Source organism: Cibotium barometz, chromosome 65, assembly GCF_041138505.1.
Source record: "Cibotium barometz isolate CiBa-2024 chromosome 65, ASM4113850v1, whole genome shotgun sequence".
Taxonomy (NCBI): Eukaryota; Viridiplantae; Streptophyta; class Polypodiopsida; order Cyatheales; family Cibotiaceae; genus Cibotium; species Cibotium barometz.
In genome coordinates, this window is record NC_141110.1 from 30,911,340 (window position 1) to 30,924,927 (window position 13,588).

Below are 13,588 nucleotides of genomic sequence, written 5' to 3' on the forward strand. Positions count from 1 at the left end.
AAATAATAGTAAAGTTAAGGTATGCAACTATATTATTATGAGTTCTTTCAGCAAGTCTAAGGTAAGCTCTTAACTTGAACACATTTGGCACCATTGCCAAGGGCTAACCTAGGCTTAGCTCTGTTTCCCATCCATTATAAGCTATTGGGATCACCCAATATTGCCTAGTGTTGATTAGGAGGTCACACTCCGAAAACCATACGGTTTTGGAGCATTGGATGTGTTTGTTTGTTCTGTTTGGAGTTTATTTTACATAAGGCATTCTATGTTCATCTATTGGTAGGGCAAAACCCTCATTTTTTTGGTGATTTGCATGAAATTGGAGCCCAAGAGACTTAGATTTCATTGCTTTGATCTAAGAATTGGCTTAGCAATTGTGATTAAGAGTGAAATCCACTTTGAAAACATGATCACATTGAGCTCCATTAGGTTGAATTAGAGTAAAATCATCAACTTTTGTTAATGCATGGTTGTACCACAACCATTAATTAGAATTAGGAACATCAATCATATCCCATCAAGTCCAAAAAAAATCACAAAAATCACCAAAAACTAAGCCAAATGAGCCCATAGTCCCATGTAAAAAGACATAAGTTTGGGCACATGAGGCTATAGACTTAAGCTTGAACACGTGAGCTGTGAGCTTGGACAAGTGATACTGCACCAATGCAACATCTTTTCTAAGGTGATCGGTAACTTTATCTCGTCTCTTCGCAAGGGCAATGCCTCCTAGGGAGAGATTAGTGCATAAACCCAACACATTAGCAGGTTCTAGCCCACCTCAGAGTGAGTACGAGCCCAGTGAGTGTGCGAGGATCACCCATGTGACATAGCAGGCCTCACATCCTTCTTTTCCTTAAGGTCGAGTCTCGATAAGTTCTCTTTTACACAAAAATAATCAAGTTTGAAGAGACTTATCAGATTGGATGAATGGAAATTTAAGAGCCCACACACCTGAACCTGACCTTGAGGAGGAAAAGCTGACCCTAAGGAGGAAAAGGACAAACCATGTCTCATCAAGCACCCTCCCTCCATGGCCAAAACCAAAGGACAGCCCAAAGTGCCCATGAACAAGCTAGGATATTATTTTGAAAAGCAACGAAATGAATACAGTGTTACCTATCATGTACAAGGGACTTATGATCTTTGCGATCTTGGATGGTGGTGTTGGTGTTAGCATAATCACCAAGGATTGATGGGACAAGAGGCAAGCTTTGCTATAAGAATGCTTTCATGTAACGACACTAAAAGAGGCTCAACTATCGCTGGCCAATGCAATATATTTTACTCGAGCTTCAATGTCTATGGTCGATCTCGAGAGGAGTGGAAATTAGCATGGAAAAATATAGGAGAGTATGGTGTTGGTTTTAGTCCTCCCTCATATCATCAAATGATAAATGCTTTACTGGATAAATGCTATATAAGTGTTCAAGAGAGGGTTCAATGATTAATTTTGGACAATTTATCGCTATCTGGATGTACAATTGTTTGTGATGGATGATCAAATGTGCAAAGGCAACCTCTCGTTAATATTATGTTTGTGTCTCCTCGAGACGAATGTTTTATCAAGGCTATGGTGGATAGCTCACGTCAAATAAAATTTGGTGCATATATAGCTGAAGTTCTTGCACAGGTAATCGAAGATGTGGGTCCAACAAATGTTGTCCACGTTATCATGGATAATGCAAAAAATTGTTGATCTGCCTAACAGAATATTAGAGTCTCGTTACATACACATACATGCATGTGGATGTAATACACACTCTTTGAATCTAGTATTAAATGATTGGTATAAAAGTGCAGATACAATTTGGTTCAAAGAGATACTTGATGAATGTAGGGGGATTGTGAAATTTGTCCTTAAGCATCAAAGATTGCTCGATATCTTTAGAGCGCGTATGACATGGATGTTGAAGGTGCCTATAAAAACAAGGTTTTGCACTCACTTTTATACATTAGAATCTCTCCCAAAATAAAAATGGGCTACAAGAGACGTTTACATGCACTGCATTTTGAAAGTGGGAAGAAGTGTAGACACAAAAGGTGCGCTCGAAGGTGACAACCCTTGATGGATTGCTCAAACGTGGCTCTTCTTGGCATGGAGTTGAAGATGCAAATCATGGGTGGATGGCATGGACTCAAGTGATTTGGCAATTGCACTTAAAAACTTATTCACTCATTGCTTCGAGGATTTCTAGCACAATGGATAAGAAGAATTTGATATCTCGCAAACTTTAAAACTTATCCACTTATAGTAAAATCTAAAATCAAACAAGGACATAAAACCTCACAAACTTTAAATATTGTTTGATTGTAAAAATATACATGTCAACAGACTGTATCAAATATTGATTGTAACGAAAATATACATCTTGCTCCCCATTAGATTTTTATAAAAAAATCTATATCTTAATAAAGTGTTGGCATCAGCTTATTAGATTGTATCAAGTATATTTTACAAAAAAATCTATATCTCAATAAAATGCTGGCATCAGCTTAATGGCCGGTCAAAGCGCTGCTTGAGGCTGAGTATTAATCTTTTTTAACATCTTAGAAAACTCAAGTAGGTTTTTTCTAACTACCTTCTCCTTTACAAACATATAATACGTTACAAAAAAACAAATACGCTCTAGTTTATCGCAATTGGGATGCAATTCTAATTGTCTTTAGTGTAATCTTTTTTAACATCTTAGAAAACTCAAGTAGGTTTTTTCTAGCTACCTTCTCCTTTACAAACAAATAACGCGTTACAATAAGTTCTAGTTTATCCCGATTGGGATGCAATTCCGGATTAACTTTTGCATAATGCTCAAAGCTCTCCTTAAAAAAGGTTACTAGTTGGATAATTAACCAACCTAGTGCATATATATCTGATTCTTTACAAAAAGCATCCCGATTTTCAAGATTAAGGGCTTGCCAAGGGTGCAATCAATTCATGTCTTTGGCTTCATTCTTCATGATCTCCCATGTTACATCATCTACACCTATAGGACGCTGCAAGTAGTTCATAGATTCTCTCTTCTCCCCTTCAAACATTAGTAGCTCCCAGTCTATGACTCCCACCCTGAATGCATGCTCCCTTGTATAATCTAACACAATATTGTATGCATGAAGGGCACAATGAATGATTCCCCTTGCATAAGTAGCTCCCATGGCCTCGACTACTGCATGAATAATATTAGGTAGCCCCTCCAAAAAGGCATCCAGCCGCGAGCCATCTATGACTCCCACCCTGAATGCATGCTCCCTTGTATAATCTAACACAATATTGTATGCGTGGAGAGCACAATGAATGATCTCCTGCTTAAGTAGCTCCCATGGCCTCGACTACTGCATGAATAATATTAGGTAGCCCCTCCAAAAAGGCATCCAGCCAACAAGCCATAGGATCCTCCCCTAGGAATCTTATTGTTCCTCGCTAATGTAGCTTGGTGATTATACGCTTAAAGGTCCCACGCTTGAAGGGGAGGGGCATGAGTAAGGATAACATTATACCATCGTTGTAGTAAGGAAATATTGTTGCCCAGGGGAACTAATGGTTGGGTAAATGCAATGCATCTCACAAGGTCCTGGTGTGATATTTGCATTCCATACTCCTTTGTATGACTTATGCTTCTGCAAATAGGAGCCTTTGTATTTCTTTGCTATAAAGGTGATGTGAGGAGGGAAAGATGGCCTTCAAATTACACTCTTCAACACTCCCCGAAGGCACCCTCTCTGATCTTGCTCTTGTACAGGATGGCATGAGGCACCCCTATTAGGAGTGAGCATTATTTCTGGAAGTAAGTGTTAAGTGCATCGTACTACTTGTTAACTGCTTCCATTCGGACATGGCTTGATTCTTCGCTTTGAGGGGCCTCCCCATGGACTGCTTGCTTTAAGGCGAATGCGCTTCGACAGTGTGTGTTGGGAGTCTACTCCCTTTTATCTCTTGCTTCTAGCCTTTTCTTCTTTCCACTTTGTGTCCCAAAACTACCGTGCATGTTTACTCCGTGAGGGAGAAAGTCACGCAAATCTGTGGCACATTTCTACATACCCCTTATGATGCCATTGAGGAGATTGTGCATCTTCTCATCTAGGGAATCGTCTTCTATGTATAGAACTGCCTTCATGGCTTTCACAATCTCCCTGCGAGCCTCTGGAGTTGGACTTCATTGGAGATGAAGTCTCCAATGATGTCATCCTCAGCAAGTGTACTAATTCTACGGGGCAAAGTTCTTAACAGAGTGTTTGCTTTGTCACAGGATCCATTATGCCCTGCCGTGCACAATAACAATGCTATTGTGAATACTGACAAAACCTAATTCTTTGATATTTAAAGAAGATATTTTATATAGCAAATCAGAATTTAATAACAATTTCAAAATCACACAACTGAGAGAGAGAGAGAGAGAGAGAGAGAGAGAGAGAGAGAGAGAGAGAGAGAGAGAGAGAGAGAGAGAGAGAGGGTGATGTGCATAAGATAATTGATTTATGCAATTTAAACACACTAAGGCATCATATTTTGAAATAGCATCCTAGCTAGTAAATTCATATATTTTACATTAGATAAGTTGTTTGGATACTTTATAGAGAAATAAGATTTTTTTTAAAAATAAAACAATCTCATGTATTTGAGATATTGAAAATCTATTTGGAGATTTAAATAATAAAGGCATTTTTATAAGCACTTATATGGTATCATGAGTAGGAATGGTAGCATCCAATAATGTATGATATATAACTCAAATTAGAACCTTTACCCTAGGTTATAAACTAGATTAAAAATAAAGAATTTTACTAAGGATTAGAATATCCACTTCCATAATGACCATAAAAAAAGCATAGAGATCAGAATGTCCACCTAAAGAAATTATACATGGACAAGATTGGAATACTCATGGAGATTAGTGAATTAGATTTATGACGTGGTTTAAAGTAATACTATTTATCTAGTTAGGATATTTTAACATTATGGTTGATGAACATTTGTTTTATTTGAAGTACCTTAATATAGAATGTTTTATTTGAAGTACCTTAATATAGAATGTTTTGTTAACGATTGATACATGAATGTACATGATGTAGGCAATTTTAGTTTTAAGGTATTACATTGAGAGACCAGATTTTCAAAGCAAGCAAAGCAAGAGAGAGAGAGAGAGAGAGAGAGAGAGAGAGAGAGAGAGAGAGAGAGAGAGAGGGGGGGGGAGGGAGAGAGGGAGAGAGAATAGACGATGTAGATTGTGAAGAGAGGAGATTGACACTCAGACTGAGAATAAACAATGCGCATTAGACAAACAACATAGAATACATATACATGCAAATCGTAATATAAACAACATGTTATGACCAAATAATATACGAAGAGAGGAGATTGACACTGAGACTGAGAATAAACAATACGCATTAGACAAACAACATAGAATACATATACATGGCAAATTGTAATATAAACAACAACATGTTATGGCCAAATAATACGAACCAGTATCAAAGTATACACTCATATACAATTAAAACGATGACACGTTATAGCCAAGCAATACGACCCAATGTCAAAGTTTATATACACATAAAATATGAACTAGAATGACATGTGACGGTCAAGCAATACGACCTTAACACACTATATACAAACGTTGGAGATGACCCAAACAGTTGAGAAATACGACTTAGAGTCAAATCCTATATACCACACCCTACGGTTGACAGACAACACTGTATGGCCGAGCAGTACGACCCAGTATTGATCTTAATTTGCAAACAAGGGAAGGTGTTTCGTCCATAATGACAATGATGGTGGTCCAGTGATATGACCAATTGTCGAAATGGCAGACATACTTGTCTAATGGCACATACAACCAAACTTTACGATATAATGTCGAGAGATAAGCACCACACCATGCATGGGGTGGCCCAGACATGACTCTAAAGCCTAGCTAGTCCTTGATGTTACGTGTCAAAAATATGACACATCGTCGATTTCTAATTAGGTTTCTTAAAAAAAAAAGTAAAAGTAAAACATAAAAATAATTTCCTGTGATGCAGCTATGTGCTCTCTCTCTAGCACTCTCTCTCTCTCTCTCTCTCTCTCTCTCTCTCTATATATATATATATATATATATATATATATATATACCTCATAAAGTGAAAATAAGCCGGCCCGGATGGTGGATTATATTTATAACCTTGCCAGCCCATTGGGCTTTTGTTTTGTACTAAGCCTATAAATAGGCTACCATTCAATGAATATTTACAAGTCTTTATCCACTCTTGACATTGTCATTATGTTGTGATCTTAATTAGGCATGCACGCTTAACCCTAATCACTCGCTTTATGGGTCTATTAGTGGAGGGTTGATTCCTCTCCACACACAACCCTTTGATCAAGCTAATCCTTAGGGCCTCTTCTTCACTCAAGGGTGTATTGGGCTGCAGCTTCAATGCAAAAAAATTGAAAGACAAGGCGATATATCTGCTAATTAAAACACGCCTGTGTTTTAATGAGAAAAATGCTCCAACATGCCAATAAAGAAAAATTGGAGCAATTCCTCTTTTACCCCCCCCGGAGGTTTTTCAAGCATGGTGAATTGACTGGCAGTGTCTATTTTGCAAATGATAGACTATAGCAATCGCCTTAAGCCTGTAATGCCCAAAATAAGCTACTTTGATAAAACTTTGATTAAGCCTTGATCATATTAGTTAATCATGTGTTTATGGGCTTGGATCATAAGTAGGCATATTTCTATAGGTAGCCCTTAAATCTTTTGTGAAGAATATTTGAGAAAGGCCTTCAAATTTGTTAAAAAAACATGGCTACCTCAAGCTATGGCTGTGGAAGCTATGACCTAAGGAGTTCATGCAAAACCCTAAGCTAAGATGGATGATGCCTAAGTGCACCTATAATGATGAGAAGATGAACTAATTAAGCTTTAGACTCAAGTTTAGTTAGGTTGCAACAAGATTGAGACTTGTACTCATAGAAAGACTTGAGAGCTTGCTTGATTTGATTATTGCTTGAAAGTGACCCCTTTTATATGAGGTGGGTACATCTTGGCTTTGTTAGCTCATATGGGATAATTCCTTCTTGCTCATGTAGCAACTTACTAGTCTTACACTCACTTCATACCTTCCTTGTGATCTATGGCACCATATTTCTCAACACCCCACCTTGGTGCCATATTCTTAGGCTATTCTAAGGTGGTTGGATATGAGATTTACAACCCTAATATCCTCCTTGAGTGCTTAATTTTCTACTCTTGGATGGTAAGGGTTGGTTACAATATATCATCAGCCCCCCTTAGTGCCAACATAACTACTTAAGGTGGTAAGGTGTGGTGGAAACAACAGAAATGAGATGAGATGGGTGTCTAATCATATGGTGATACCTTTTTACAACATGTAAACTGAAAGATAGGATTGGGTAGTGAGGTTTATTGATGTAGTTCTTAGAAGAGTCTGTTGTTAGGAATCTCCTCTTTGCTCGATGAAGACTCTATGTAATTAGATTCTTGGCTCTTGAATTTACATTCCTCTTCTTTATGTCTCATCTTCTTGCAATGGTCACACTTTGGCTTGTGCTTAACTCTACATTTGCTTTGGTAACGTCCCATTCTTTCATAGTGAAATCATTTGTTAGTGGTTTTGTTCAAGAGTACATGTTCCACAATTGTGCTTCCTTGCTTTAGCTCCTTTTCTTCTTCAAGAAGAGAGGAGACACATCCTTCAAAGGTTGGTTTTGGCAAATTTTTTATTGTGGGCACCAATGCATTATACTCTTTTGGCATTCTTTTTAAGAGAATGGCTAGTGCATGTGCATCTTTATCTTCTATCTTGGCATTCAGGCCATCTAGTTGTATCATTATGCTTTTTATCTTGCTAGCAAATTGTACTCTTTTGGCATGCTTTTTAAGAGAATAGCTAGTGCACCTTTATCTTCTCTCTTGGCATTTAAGCCATCTAGTTGTATCATTACGCTTTCTATCTTGCTAACAAATTGTGCTAGTGACTCATTGCAATTCATTTCAAGCCCATATAATTCAAATTTGAGATGAATTAATTGATTCTTGGCTTTTTCCCCAAAAACTCAACTCAACTCTTTCCATGCATCTTTAGCGTGTTTTTTAGAGTCTATGTGATGGATAAGGTGAGGCCCTAATGAACGAAAGTGCTTATTGATCCTTTTCTACCTACTCGTCATTAGGATTAGTAGATGCATTATCTTTAATGAGTTTTCATAGCTTTTTGTGCATTAAGAGGTACTTCATTTATGTATCCTAGGTATGGAATCTTTCCCAAGTGAAATTTTCAGCTTGATTTATTGTGCTTGATGCCATTTGCAAAGGTCTTACCCAAGTTTACACTTAGGCAGTGTCTAGTCGCTTACAATGCAACGGTGAAAAAAGTGGTAAAATATGCTTAAATGCTTCTCTACAATAACCCAAATTGTAAAATGATAATATTTGAGGCTTATACAAGGCTAATGCAACCCAAAATTTATGTTTTTGATCCTTAATTATCTTAATTTTTACTAATATTTCACTAATAATAGTGAGTAAGAGATGAAAATAGTGATTAACAGAGCTACACCTTGGAGGATCAAATTGAACATGTAAGATGAGAGTTTGAAGGGGCTTTTAGGCTAGTGTGTTTACCCGTTATGCATTTGAGGGATCCAATAAAAAAAATCAACTCCTCTTCACTTAAAATTGGTGTGCACAGGCACATTTGAGGGCTAGAGTTTGAAGGGGCTTTTAGGCTAGTGTGTTTACCCGTTATGCATTTGAGGGATCCAATAAAAAAAATCAACTCCTCTTCACTTAAAATTGGTGTGCACAGGCACTTTTTTTTGACTAGTTTTCTGCTTCCTGTGCTCACATACCATGCTCTAAGCACACCTTAAAAAGAATTTGAGTAATTTGATGTGTGTAGGCATTAAATGGACTAAAAGACTAGCGAGTATTTCTACATAGTACAGGCTGATGATGGTAAATTTTTTGAATGGTTTGGTGAAGATTGGTGCACCTACAGTTGGGAAAGAGCCTCCTAAAGTTTAGAGGGCAATGGTAGAGTACTTGAGAAGAAATAAGCAATGCAAGTTTAGACATTAGTGAAGCTTAGTGGATAAGGTTGATGTTTAAGAGATCTAATGATTTAATTAGTGTTAATGAAGTGCTAATGAGCTAGTGAAAGCTTATGAGGATTTGCAATTAGAGACAATGGTGTAGAAATTTAGCAATGGCAAGCTTCACAATCTTTCATCACTAGTGAAGTAAGTGGATAAGCTTCACTAATGAGATGGTATTAGTGCTGATATAAAATGATTAAACTAATGCAATCTAATGATAGTGCAATGACAAGATTAGAGAAGCTCATGGGGAGAGGGGAAGCTCTGATACCATGTTAAAAAAACCTGAGTACCTCAAGCTATGGCTATGGAATCTATGACCTAAGGAGTTGATGAAAAACCCTAAGCTAAGGTGGATGATGCCTAAGTGCACTCATAATGATGAGAAGATAAACTACTTAAGCTTTAGACTCAAGTTTAGTTAGGTTACAAGATTGAGACTTTTGCTCATAGGTGAGAGCTTGCTTGATTTCATTGCTTTAAAAGTGACCCCTTTTGTATGAGGTGGGTACATCTTGGCTTTGTTAGTCCATGTGGGATAATTCATGTATGCTCATGTGGTAGCTTGCTAGTCTTACACTCACTCCCTACCTTCCTTGTGCTCCATGGCACCATATTTCTCAATAAAATCAACATTCCAAGTGAGCTCATTTTTTTACCCTATTAACAAAAAATTAACTCAGTTAGAATTAATTCATTAATGTTAATTAACTTGGGTTTTTTAAGCCATTGGGGGTTCATTCCTATCATTAGGGACTTGCTACTACAGCTTGCCAAAGCTTTACATTGAAAAGCCCCTTGATTTGCCTCTCCCCAACGGTGTTAAATTGGGGTATTAAAAAATTTATTTTCACTAATACCTTGATTAGTGCTAATGATCTAAGGTTTTTTTATTGTTTTCAAAAAATTATTTTCACTAATACCTTGATTAATGCTAATGATCTAAGGTTTTTGGGCATTTTATGGTTGGATCTACATATTTGGATGTTGCTAAACCTCTATAAAGCATCAAATCAAATTTGCTCCTAGATTTGAGTGGTCAATTTTTAAATCCAAAATAGGGTATAAATCTGCACAAGCATTACTTGGGACAATGGGATTTTTGAGCTTATATGCATCATATAATTCATTAATCATGCTCATAAATCACTTGTACAAAGGTAAGGCACTGGCCTTTGATAAGGCTAAGACCCCATTAAGTTATTGCATTATCTTTTGAAAGGGACATCATCATCATGTAAGGCTTCATGAACACATTGAGAAAATGATTTATCTTTGCCTACATGGATTTCAAAACGAAAAGAAATCAAGGATGAAGAAGATCAAGAGCTACATTGATAAGATTAAGATCAAGAAGGAAGCATCTTCAAGCAAGAAGGAAGAAGCCTCCAACTACACTGAAGATAAATGGGATCTCTAGAACAGCTAGAAATCAGCCTACCTGGCATTGTAAACCTCCATGAGTAAACCTACGAACACTTGGATGGTCATCATAACTAGCTTTGTAAATAGTAACTAGAGCTAGCATTGACATCATAGTAGCCATGGATATTTTGGTGAGCAAGGGTGTTGAAATAATACACCAAAATACCATGTGACATTGGGGATGTGGGCATATGGTTCTATGATCTAAAGTCCTTAATTGGCAAAAGGTTTTTGGTCATGGCCACACCTCTAGGACAAACATAGTTTATGTGGAAGGGATCTAAGGTTGCACTCCATTCTAAAAAATGGGTGCACTTTTTGATGCGACTTTTGGATTAGGTGGATGTGATTATCTCTTAATAACTTTTTAATTATTTTTATACCAAGCCTATAAATAGGTTGCCATCTAATGAATATTTACAAGTCTCTCCACTCTCTACATTCTCATTATGTTGTGAACTACATTAGTCATGTGTGCTTAACCTTAATCACTCTTTATCTACACTCATCATGTTTATTACACTTGATTAGGATCTTAATTAAGCCACCATGAATTCTATATGTACATGATATAAGCTACAATTTCTTCCCGCCACCCTTATGCATATTGTATAACAAGAATTTCCTTCATGAAAACAATTACCTACGGTGGATCAAAATTTACACCCATCGGCTATATGATGTCTGCCTCAGTGTGGCCCTTCTTCTTACAAAATGTATACTTGAGTTGAGACTTGACCACCATGGAGAGGGCCGAAGAAGTATTGTTTGCGATGGAGGAAGATGCCTTGTCACATACCTTGCACTCTTCCTCAAGGAAGGCCAAGATGCACCTTTTGGAGGGTTGGATCGAGGAGATTCTTGAGGGTCTTGACTAGCGAGTCATACTCCCTGGGAATGCTCTTCAAGAGCACGGCTATTGCATCATCATTGTCGACCTTGGAGTTGATCGATACTAGTTGGGCCATGACGGTCTTGCAATTTGAAATGTGAGTGCCTAAGGATTCTCACGACTCCATTTTTAAATAATAGAATTTGATCTTCAATGCAAGCATGGAATTTTTACCTTTGGCTCCATAGAGCTTGTTAAGCTCCTCCCACATGGATTTGTGGTGGTCAAATTGGAGGTAGAGAACCCACTCTTTGTTGAGTAGAGAAAATGCTCCCCATTACATCAATTATTCACCGAGAGGAGTTCATTGAAAAGCTTGAGCTGAAGGATTCGAGATGATATTGCTTTCATGTGATGAGAACCTAAGTTGCAAAAAAGAACAACTATAGGGAACGCAAGAAAGAGGGCACCCACATGCTTGTATTGCTTGTTGTAGCTTGCTCACACCATGAAAAAATACATGGGTTAGATCATCCAAAATTCCTTTCCCAACACACAATGGCCAGCACACAAGGGGCCTGCTTACTTGTGCCAACCACACAAAGGGGGTGCTTACTTAAGGACACATAGGGGGTGCTTGCTTAAGGACACACAGGGGGTGCTTGCTTTCACACCAAGATGGAGCTTTCTCTCGATTACACCCAAATCAAAAAATGATGAGAAGGAGGTTATGAGGTATTGTACAATCACAAAATACCTTCTTCCTCCTTCTTGATGGGCTTGATTTGTTGATTCATGGAGATCTCTTCTCCTTACCAGCTTGTCTTCTTGATGGTGTTGCACCTCCTTCCCCAATATTTGAGAGCCGGCCTTCTTTTTCATAGAAATGCTTAAGCCTTCTTCACTTCTAAGAACCAAGAACACACCATCGGATCTTCCCCTTCATGGGATTTGATGAGCATGACAAAATATTGAAGAAGCAAGTGCACAAAAGAAGCTTGGGCTTGAGTGTGTGTGCTTGTGCGAGAGCTATGTGTGCGTGTGTGTGCGCGTGTGTGTGTGTAGGAATCCATAGCCAAAAAGTAAGAGAGCTTTGAGTTGTAAGAGAAGTGTGAGAGATAGAGGTAGAGCCACAAAAAGGGTCCCCTTATCACCCTGTACACCATAAAATCAAAAAGTGGACAAGTGAGGCCACATAACTATTAACCAAAAAGATCTTAGTCTAGTTGATTTTCAACTTATTACAATGAAGCTACCATGGTGCATTATATAGATGCACATGGTTATTAGATCCCTCTTTATAGGTGAGGTGTAGACTTTCCATCCACTCCTTACCTCATCCTCTCTAGAACACATGCCTCAAGGGTATGTTCACGTACCTCCCGAGGGTTGTTGTAAGATCAGGGTGTCCAATTTATGCTGGACTAGGACATTGCTTGGAGAGAAATTTTGGGGGGGGCAAGGTACTTCAAATGAGATCAAGCAACTAATAGAAAATACACATGCACTTAAATTAACCCAATATATCTTAAATTAATATAAATTAGTCTAATTGATAAAAAACATGATGAAATGATAAAAAAACTATCTTTCCATACTTAGAGTGATCCAAATCTTTTTCCATACATTCATCATTACAAATACACTAGTCCCTATAGGTTTTAGATAATTTACATTAAAATTATAATTTTACTAATTAGATTATTAATATTTGTAGGCCTTCTGATAATCTAGAAGAATTTTAGAAAAGAGATCATTAAAAATTCAACCATTGGATTTGCAATTTTGATTAACCACCACATTCTACTAATGTCTCACTATCTACCACTCTTTTGATGTGCAAGATTGAGTATTTTAAGTGGTAGTTATTGTGGGTACAAAAAGTTACATATATTATAAAACTTTAAAGACCTTGAAATATTTAAAGAAAATAGACAAATAGCTTAAAATTTTCTCAAAAAATCAAGTGAAGCTCTATATTATGTGAAGATCTAAGTTCCAAAGTGGGAATCTCATACGAGTTTATATGTAAAAGATATTAGCATTTTATGGAATCAATCCAAATTTGGGACAAGGTTTATACATTTACTTTGTGCCTAAGGAAATGAGAACTTTTCACTATCTAACGCTTAATCAGATTATGCAACTATATTATGAAATTTGTAGGTGATGTACCAACAAAACCAGTTGACAGGAAATTCGTTCATTAGCTAGGAGAGATTAGC